The following is a 10,296-nucleotide window of genomic DNA, read 5'->3' as shown; positions in this document are numbered from 1 at the left end:
GTGTGCCGCCCGCGGTCGTGGCCGACCGCCGGAGACACGGGGGCTCTGCTGCCAACCCTGGCTCCCGTTGAGTCCCCAGTGCCTTCCAGCTTTTGGTGCTCCGACTGTGGGTTTATGTTTTGGCAGCTTTAAAAATGCCATCGCTGCTTCTGTGCTGCTGCCCGCCTGCTTTTTGTGATCGCAGGAGCTTTAATTGTGTCCCAAAACTTTGCTGCAGCATTCCAGAAAAGCAGCTGAAATTATCTTGTTTTGGGCATTATATAGTGTAATAACTAAGAAAAAAACCTAAAAGCAAATGGACACAGTGCAAGAAGGGAGCTGCTGTGTCCTTTCCTATCTAAACTTCTTGTTGTTCAGCCTTTATGAAAAAACTATGCTGTACTTAGTTTCTACAGAAAGTCCAAGGAGGAAAAAGGCAAAAATAAATGATTTAGTAGAATCTAGGGGTGAATCTTACATAAAACTTAACAGGTTATAGATAGCTCTTATAAAGGTTACTGTGGTTTAACCCCAGCCAGTAACTAACACATAGCTTTGCGATGGGGAGGAGAATTGGGAAAAGGTAAAATGTGGGTTGGGATAAGAATAGTTTAAGTTTTGAACAGTTCTGGTCAGGAATAAACAAAGGAAGAATAATTTTAATGCAATGAAGAAAAGCCGGCACCTATGGCTTGGAGGATAGGAAAAAATCTGCAAAGTGTAGCCACAGTCTCCAAAATCTCAAACTCGGAGGTAACAGAAAGTGTTTACCTAGATCATTCACATTTCAGATCTGTCCTTACACCAGAGGCAAATGTACTGGCTCCAGTGTGTATCAGAAGTTTGCAGTTAGAGGAAGGTATAGAAATCTCTAAAAAGAGATTACTCCACTGCAAGGTAAGGAAACAAAGAAACCACTCTTAAAGTGTATAATGTATATTGTGCATAGTGTATACTGTAAATCATTCCAATACAAAAAGATCATTCAGAAGTGAAGAAAGTACAAGAAAGAGCTGGAGCATAAAACAGGAACATTGAAGTTACTGTCGTTTACAAGGTGTTAGGAAATAAGAAGTTAAAATTCTACTGCAAAGAGATGTTAGCCACCCTGGGGTCCAGTGCATCCACATACCCTATGAGATCACCAAAGTTTTTGCATGCTCCTATCTACTGCAGATGGTACCAAGATATCACTGTCCAGGGACGTGAGGTGTCTATTGTTCGCAAAGAGTAAGACGACTCAATTTTAGACAAAGAATAGAAATTCAGTCAGACCCTAGGACAATCAGTAATTTTAGGATAGCAATATGTAAAGGACAGGTTGTGCTGGACAGAAGAGTTGTTCAATGCTTCTTTATTCTCTGGCACTTGATTTCAAATGCTGCAGGATGTTCCTACATGCATGCATTAACTGAGGTACATTTTGCCACAACGTCTCTGTAAAAAGCCAGAAAGAAACAGGATCCATGTGTAACCTGCTGGTCTGTCAATGATTCTTGTCTCTGGCATCTGCTCCTGTTGGTGTTCCAACTGCTCTAACCATTGCTTTGTGGCAAAACAACTCCCTAAAAACACACACTGACAAATCCTAGTCCTAGTATTCCTCTCCAGCTTTGTCTTGTGGCTGAGGCAGTGGAAGAAATCATAGTATCACAGAATGGTTTGGGTTGGAAAGGACCTTGAAGACCATCTAGTATCAACTCCCCTGCAATGGGCAGGGATTAGACCAGGTACCTCAGGGCCCCCTCCAGCCTGGCCTTGCACACTTTCAGGGATGGGCCATCCACAACCTCTCTGTGAAGCTTCTGCCAGCGCCTTTCTCCCCTCTGGGTAAAGAATTTCTTCTTAATATCTAATGTAAGCCTCTCATCTTTAAATTTAAAAGCATTCTGCTTTGTTTTATCACTATTTACCAGTGTAAAAATTCACTCTCCCTCTTTCTTATAAGCTGTTGAAGTTCTGAAAGAAATTCTAGTATCAGAGATTCAAGTATGTCAGTTACTGTGTGAAGCTTGTAAGAAGTTCAGTTTCTGCAAAGGTAAAAGAGCATCTATAAAATGTCAACAGGAAAATATTATCCTTGTCTTGCATAGCCTCTAGCTTAGTTACAGCACTTCACACGTGATTCCATGCATGCCATTGTAGCTTGGTTTTGCAGTTCTTGTACCTCATCAGATTCACACACATGCTGCTTTAGAAGCATAGAATGAAGCATAACAGGAAAGGATTTACATCCCAGTTTAGACAGAGATTTATTATCCTAGTTTATTTATATTAAATTGAATTATCTCTCTTTTCTTTTTTGATTACCTTTTTTAGAGTGTCTAAAGTGAACAATTGCCATGATCATCCAGCTCACACCTGAAAAGAGGTAATTCAAGCAGCCTCATTTGAGGCTCTTTTGCTTAAATATACTAACGGTATTTCCCATCTTATCTGTTTCTTCCCAGACCTTATGTTCATCTATCTCTGTGTAACTGCCTGCCTGCATTGTGTGTCATGATAATACTGCGCAATGTCGTTTTGTACACTGGAGGCAGAGAATATACAGCTGACAAATGAATTGGTCAGACTTGTGCAGAGGAACAGACAATTTCTAGATTAGTTTCCAAGTTTACTGCAATTTTCCTAGTTTACTGCAAGCGTGTTATCTTTTCTTCAAAATTTATCTCTCTATGTGGTTAAACAGCTGTTGATAAGGCTTGCCTGTAATGCCACTTGTAATGATCCAAAATAATATTACCCCATGCAATCTTGTTATCTATGTATCACAGTATCCAAAAGACTTTCTGAGCTTGTGGAAAGTAAACCAACAGTAATGCCAAATGTATATCAGATCTTGTTTTAGTGGTCTCTATCTCAAGTTTTGATCATTATTGTAGTTCTTAAAATCTGGAAAAGTGTGACAAAGAATTTTGCATTCTGCTTTTTTGTAGGTTAGTGTGTCCCTCTCTATTAATCAAATAGTTATTCACTCCAACTTTAGCTCTAGTGAGTTGGTTATACTTATGTAAGTCTTCTATCTTACACTGAGGTCCCTTCAGGATCCAGAAGTCAGCAACCCCTTCAATGTGCAGAAAGACAACAAGAGCACAGGGAGCTGCACCTTGTTTGTGAAAGGTCAGATCACTCCACTGTTAATTTCACGTGAATTTGGAAAAGGCTTCTGACCTGTTTTCCTTGTGAATAGCAATATGCGTGCATACCTGATTTTTTTCTTGGCACCTTATCTAGACGTTTATAGCTGTGAACAGGAAGTGTTGAACTACCACCAAGGAAAAAGGAGAGTTCTTTTTTGGAAGGATTTCACAGTCACTTTTTGCAGGCAGAAATGAAGATATGAGGGCTGTGGCAAAGGAGAGTCAGACCTAGAAATTGTCTTGAGCTTCATGAAAATGATCAGACAGAGCCCCTCCCCATTGCAGAGCACTGCTGGCATGCCATTGGTATGTTGTCTGTATTCATCCACTGAAGGCTTTGCCCTGGGCAGCCAAGTAGCACTGCAGGGATATATATGCCTCAACCCTTGCATCTCTGTTAGTTCCCCTCCTTGTCACCCTGAGAACTATATGACATGTCATTTTCTGTCAGCTTCTTTTCTCCTTCAGGGGCACTGAGGCAAATAATTAATTTATCTTGTTTTAGAGAATGTCATTTTTCCATCTTGATAAATTACCCTGACTGCCGTGTCCCTCCGAGCCATTCAGGCTGCTTCTCTCATAGCATCCCATGTGCCTTCTGGACTTGAATTTTTTTCTTTATTTGCCTGAATATCTCTGAATTATCTTTTATTTATTTTACCCCTTTGCTTTCCTTCTCATTTGTTCACAGCTGATAGCTTTAAACTTGCCAGTCACCAGCATCTGATATTTTAGTGTCCATATGCCTCTAGAACTCTTTATAGCTTTGTATCAGTCTATATTGTCCTTCCTAATATGCCCAAGGAAAACTTACAGTGAATCCTATCCTTAATATTGAGTCCAAAAAAATCCTTGCCCATAGTTGCACACCACAGAACCTGAAAGCCACTTTTCTCTGTCTGCCCCGACAGTCTTATTTCCATCCAATTTGGTCAGTTCTCTGTGGCTTGGAAGATTTCTCAGCAATATGAAGATCTTGAGTCCCATGAAATCATGATCTCATGTTCAGAATATCCCACTGACCCCTTAGCATTGCAAAAATGCCCAGTCTAAGTTTTGACATTTCTCAAAAGGAAAAAGAACAAAGTTTTCCCATGAAGATCCATGAAGACTTTGTACATTTGCTGCTTTCCCACAGCTTTCTTCAATGATTTGGAAGGCAGTGCAGCAGGCAGTACTGTGAAAACAGTAGCCTCCACTATTGGAAGATGACATGTGAGAGATAAGGAAGAGGAGAGAAAGGAGCAGGCTGAGGCAGTGGTAGGTATCAGATATGGAAACCAGAGAGTAGTTTGTCTATGGACAGTTTCTAACAGCGGCACTGAGTTTGGTAACATCATTGAAAGGGAAGAAAAAGGACAGGGTTAGGATGAGTTTCAGGATTAGAGAATCGCTGGGTGAAACAGGTTTAGTTTCTGTGAATTTATAGCAGGATGACTTTGGTTAATGTATTACTGCCATTTCCAGTGCATCTGTTCCTTGTGCCTATGAAATCAGATCTGACAGCTTTAGTGATGCCCTCAATTTGGATTGGATTTTGGCCCTGCTATCCCTGTGAACAAGATTAGAGAACAGTGGTACCTTTTCTGTTCAAAATGGACACTTCATCCTGCAGAACACTTTGAGGAAGACAGGATGGCAGCCAAACTCCTGAGGTGTCAGAAACTTAGCTGCATTTGGTTCTCTTCCCCCCACTCCTCTTTTAAATTGAACGTGTCTGATCTGGAGTCACTCAAAGACAATGAGCATAGAATCCTATGAAAAATTTCATGTCACATTTCAAAGTAGGTCTGCATCTTACTAAGCCTGTAAAAGACCAAAGTGTGAGTAAAGGATTGAGAAGAGAGAGTGAAAGGTAACTATATTCAGGGAGGTGATGGCAGGTGAGGGTTATGTGGGAGGAGGAGAATGAATTCACGTTTAAGGATCACTCTGACACTTCATGCCCTGACCTGTGGTGGGCCTAAGTTTAGAGAATAAAGGTAAGATCTGAGGAGAATGGAAACAGATACAGGAAACAAAGCACATAGAGAATGTGCTACTCTGGAGGTCTTAATTCAGTAGTACGGAGCTGTGGTGCAGCCAGCAGCTGTGACAACTTAAAGGAAATCACTTAGAGGGATCTGAGTGAGCTTTCCCCACAGCAGCTTCTCATTAGTGTCACCAGAGAGACAGAATTATGTAAGTCTGTCTTTCAGGTGAAAGAGATGTTAACTTCCGGCAAGGGAGGGTTGTGCTGATGAAGAATTTCTGTTTTAAAAGCTCTGCTATGGACTTAAATAAGCTGCTATCCAGACTCAGCAATTATGGGCATCTTTCTGGGATGTGACTATTTATACATGTAAGGCAGCCGGTGAGAGTAGGGCCAGTATCAGCCTGGTTCTTCTCTTTGCCTGCAGTAAACAAGTGAGCTCTCCCTTGTCCTAGTTATACACAGAGGGTTGTAGGCTCTGTTCCCTGGAAGAGCAGAGGCTGTTCTGTCCCTTGGCATTGTGGATGCACAAAGCTGTGAAGAGCACACGGTGCTGGATCTCTGGCCCACCATCCTGGCATAGCAATAACATTCTTGGCTGGGAGGTACACACAGGAGGCAGGATCACTCCCCTCTGGTATTGCTTCCTCAGCCATGATTGCAGTAGTCTTGATTCCATGTCTTAGATTAAAAGGAGCAGCCTCTTTCTAATTCTCCCTTTCTAAGTACTTCCCTCCCTGAAGCATCATTGTGAACAGCCTTGATAAGTGTACTACTCCTCACAGCTTTACTGTTTTGAGGGAAACTCAGGGTTTACACTGTTAGCCCAAGGTCAATTATAGTGAAAATTCATGCAGTTTGAATGTGCACTGGTGGTGTTGCAGTTTGAATGTGCACTGGTGGTCTGGAGACATCCTTGGCTCTGCCACAGTCTTTAACCTGACTGCCCCAGCCCATGCATTAGAGCCTTGAACAAACAGTTTATCTGTGGTATAACATAGTAGTTAAAGATTCTGACATGAGGTATGAAGAAGGCAGCCACTCATTAGAGCTCTCTCCTGCCTCTCTCTGTTTGCCTACCTTGTCTCTTGATGGGCTGGGAGAAATTATGGTGCTTGCACACTCACAGGCAAGCCAAGATCCATCCATCTGCCACATAAAGATGTGCTGTTATGCAAGACAGCTCTGAGATTCTCTCAGCAGTGAGCATAGAACATTTTCCAGTTATTTTCTGACACTATGTTTTGGTGGGATATAGAAAGGGCTGAAAATTGGATTCAGAATTTAGTGGAAACTTCCTTTCTTGTGTTTCAGCTTTCATTGATACTTACAATTTTGAAGGAAAAAAATAGTGTGAACAACAAAAACTCTACGTAGTCCACATGATAAATCAAGTAGAGACTGGTAAGAAAGGGCCAATACAGAAGAATCCTGCTCATCTGAATCCTGTGATTCTGCTTTAGTTAGATAGACTAAGATATCCAGCGTAGGAAATTTCCCTTCCAACCTTCTGTGTGAAAAAATAAGGGCTCATTTGTACAGAGTGAAATACAATGCCTGACTATGCCTGACTGTGACTGTAACAGGACAAAAGACTTAAATTCATGAACTCATTCCTGAGCTGTTCCTCACTAGCTAAATCCAGAGTGTCATATGTTCAGAATATATGTGAGCATCTTGGCTTTCAGTGGAACTAGAATTGGGCCAATATATGCTTGTTCTTTGGTCTACAAGCATGTGACACGGAATATGTTGCAGTATTCTGAGCTATCCAATATAATGGGATTTCCATAAAACTTTTAAATGTAGACTTCATAAATACAGTATTTGGTCAGTACATCAAATGGATCTGACTTTCACAAAGTCAAGAGCCTGAGGCTGAGCAAACAGATCATTTTTGGGTGCTGTAGCATAACACAGGGGCTACATAGGTCCAAGAGCAGTAACAAAAAGACACAAGTCGTACTGAAATGAGGGGTGAAGGAACTGAAAAATGTCACAGTGGCCGCTCTTTGCAGCCCGTCTAGCACCTGCGGTGTGTGGCAGGAGTGGGGAGCAGCCAAAGGCACAAAGCTTTAAAGCTGCTCCTCTGGAGTTCACCTCTGCCCAGGGGAGCTGAAGCTCCAGGTGCTGTGGCTGCCAGCAGCCCCGATGAGGGAGAGGATAAAAGGCAGTGAGGAGGCTTGTCTCTGGATTACAGTCCCAAATTTACTTCCAGAAAGAAACCCAAGGCGAACAACCCCTGCCCAAGCGTGTACAACAACTTATAAAGGAGGGTTTTACAAAGGGAGTGGCCTGACCAGAGACCAATAAGGATCTCTGGGGGAGGGATATGGACAGGGACAGACATACACACAGCCCAATGATCTTAAGGGGCGGAGGAAAAGGGATCACATACCCCAGTCGGGGGGGGGCGGGTGTGGAGGTTGAGGGGATTTCCAGAGGGGAGGTATCAGAAGGGGCAGGGTCTCCAGGGACTGACAAGCACCATATAGGGACAATCAGGGAGGGCCTAGGTGATGGACACTGAACTGTCTGGAATGACGAGAGGGGTTTAGGTGATTGATGGAGAACCGACTAGAACAAGGGGAGGAGAGTAACCATGTAGGGAGCATTGGGGGAGCGGCTAGGGCTTGGGGTGTACCAACTGGGAATGGGGGCCAAGGAGTAACAGGGTTAAGCCATATGAAACGTGTAGGCATATAGTAAAGCACCACACCACCACAGGAAAATAATATAAAACCCTAGTGTACAAATTCAGAATATTTGGCTCTGATCCTACATGAGAAGTGTTTATTCCAGGACTGTGTTTGATGCTTAGTGATGATGAGGCAAAATATAGCAGAAAAACAGGGGCCATGAGAAAACTGGGTGCACAACCACTTGGGTCTCTGTGCCGGGTTGACTCCTCTAAGTTACTGCTGGTGCTGTGAGTATTTTCTCCAGCTTCCTTTGCTCCACATCTGCATGGAGGTAGGAGTATCTTGCCCACTGCAGACTGGTAGCATGAACAGGCCATGTTTGTCAGTAGGGGAAAAGCGATATATTTAGTAATCAAACAAAATTTATTAAAATGTCTGATGACCTACTGAAACTTTCTGAACAGGCCCAGCCATTTGTTTTCACAGCAGCTTTTATTGACTGGCCATATTGCAACATCTTGCCTGAACAGTTGTAAAAAATATTTCCTAATGGTGCTGAGTTATAGCTTTTTTTTTTGGGTGAGTTGAGATTTCAAGGATGAATTTCATTGCATTTTCAAACATTGCAGTGCAAGAACACACACACGGTAGTTTTTCTTCTGATGGCTCATTTTGGAATTACATGGCTTGCTTTGTGTTAATGTGTGTTTTCTAATATCATGTAAGCAATTTTATTTATGGACAACTTGTGCTTCATGGATCTTCATCTTTCCTCAATGAATATAAGCAATGCTAGGAATTGGGCTAAATTACTTGCTACAGCATCTTTTTCTGCTCGATAATAATGGTCCATTGATCACTGCTAATCAAAAGCTTATGAGATAGCTGGCTACCTTAATGTGCATGTGAAGTTTGTCAGCTCTTTATTACCCAGGTTATGTACATAATAGCAATTTGTTAAGTTATTCAACCAGAGAGAAGAATTTTATAGCAAGCATAAGGGTGGAAATATTGGCTCCCAGAGTGTGTAGGAGCAGAAGACAGTTAAGTGTTATGCCAGTATACAAGTCATTCATTTGATGTTACTTAACACAAAAACACTGAAAATACATTTGATTTATATAAAAGAGATCTGGTGTTTTGTGAGTTTGTTTTGAAGAAGAGGGGTATTTTATTGAAAAGTCAGAATATAAACATTAAGCTGCCTTGGGGGAGGCCAATAAAATCTGTTCTGTGGTTAAGCTATAAGGTGGGAGACATTTTTGAATATAGAATTTAGTCATTAAAAACTGCTAAGTATGTAATGAGTAATACCTGCTGTGGCTTTTGGAGGATTTTTCACTTACTCTATTAAAGAAATACAAGCAGTTATGGTTAAAACATAATAAATGAAAAAGTAAAGGTTGGAGATGACTCGTTTTCATACTGTAATGTAGCTGATGTTGTCTTAAGTTGAAGTGAGCTAAAGTTTATAGCAGAAGCAGAGGGGCTGGATGGAAAGCGGACTCATTTCTACTCTGTTGAAATAACAGTGTGGTTACACGTGAAGGCTGTCGGCTGGCCCAGTGACCTTGCAGAATTGTCCTCTGACCACAAACCCATCATCGTATACCCCTGAGATGTGAGGAGGAACTAGAAAGCAGAAGCAAGCCAAGAGAAGCAGGGAGGTCGACTGTTGGATAATTGCTGTGGACAGGATGTGAACAATAAGATGGGATGTTAGAACTGACAACTCTGCAAGATGCTAAAACTAATTAATGAGTTATTGCTGTGCCATTTTTGGAAATAATGCTATGCTATTTTTAGAACAGTATATATATTGAGACAGTATGAATGTAGTTGATGTTACAATAAAGTCAGACGAAGACAACGACTTCTTTGCATGAAAACTTGTTGTGGCATTCTTTGTCCACCTCGATAGTAGCTAGCATGCCACAAGTGGTGACCCAACGTGATCCGGAGAGCTGACGTGTTCCAGGGAGCCTGCGTGCTCCAAGAAGCCTGCAGAGAGAGCAGGAGAGCGGCGGGACGAGGCGTCGCGGAGGCGGAGACCGGTGCAGCAGAGAGGCAGGGAGCCTGCCGGAACTCCAGACCTATAATTGACACCTGGAATCAAGGTGAGCCACTGGAAACTAACCCATAATGGGGAATGATTTAGCAACGGAAGAGAAGACTATAGTGTCTACTTAGCAGTCGCTTTTGTGACATACGTGTATAAAGACTACAGACTTTGTGTTGTGGAGCATGTTGCTTTGGGCAAAAGACCAGGGTTTTCGTGCTGATACTAGCACTGCCCTTAGTGTGTTTGCATGGCAATCCATGGGATCAAAACTGTGGGATGCAGTGTCTCGTGGAGACAAAAAAGTCCAGGGGCTGACCACGACCTGGCAGCTGCTATACGAAACCTTAAAAAACTGGAAGGAGGAACAGGATGAGAGGGAAAAGGAGTTACTGGAGTCAGAATGCCCAGGAGAAGCAGGGGCAGATTCCCAGGACGCTTCCCAATTATAGGCAGAGGCGAATTGTACCGAGCCACTGACTCCTGCTAAAAAGTATTTGTCCC

The 10,296-nt window shown here is 42.3% G+C and overlaps 1 long non-coding RNA gene across 1 annotated transcript in view; it reads left to right on the top strand.

The window, feature by feature from the left end:
- LOC108448842 overlaps nt 1-9,583 on the top strand; it is a 10,954-nt gene extending 1,371 nt beyond the window's left edge. The window contains exons 2-3 of the long non-coding RNA XR_001864876.1: nt 2,299-2,350; nt 9,266-9,583. This is a non-coding gene — a long non-coding RNA (uncharacterized LOC108448842). The remainder of the gene's footprint in view (nt 1-2,298; nt 2,351-9,265) is intronic.
- The last annotated feature ends 713 nt before the right edge of the window (nt 9,584-10,296 follow it).

This window comes from Corvus brachyrhynchos, unplaced genomic scaffold (genome assembly GCF_000691975.1).
Source record: "Corvus brachyrhynchos isolate BGI_N302 unplaced genomic scaffold, ASM69197v1 scaffold398, whole genome shotgun sequence".
NCBI classification, from domain to species: Eukaryota; Metazoa; Chordata; class Aves; order Passeriformes; family Corvidae; genus Corvus; species Corvus brachyrhynchos.
The sequence above is the reverse complement of the archived record's forward strand: the minus strand, read 5'-3'. Positions and strand labels throughout refer to the sequence as shown.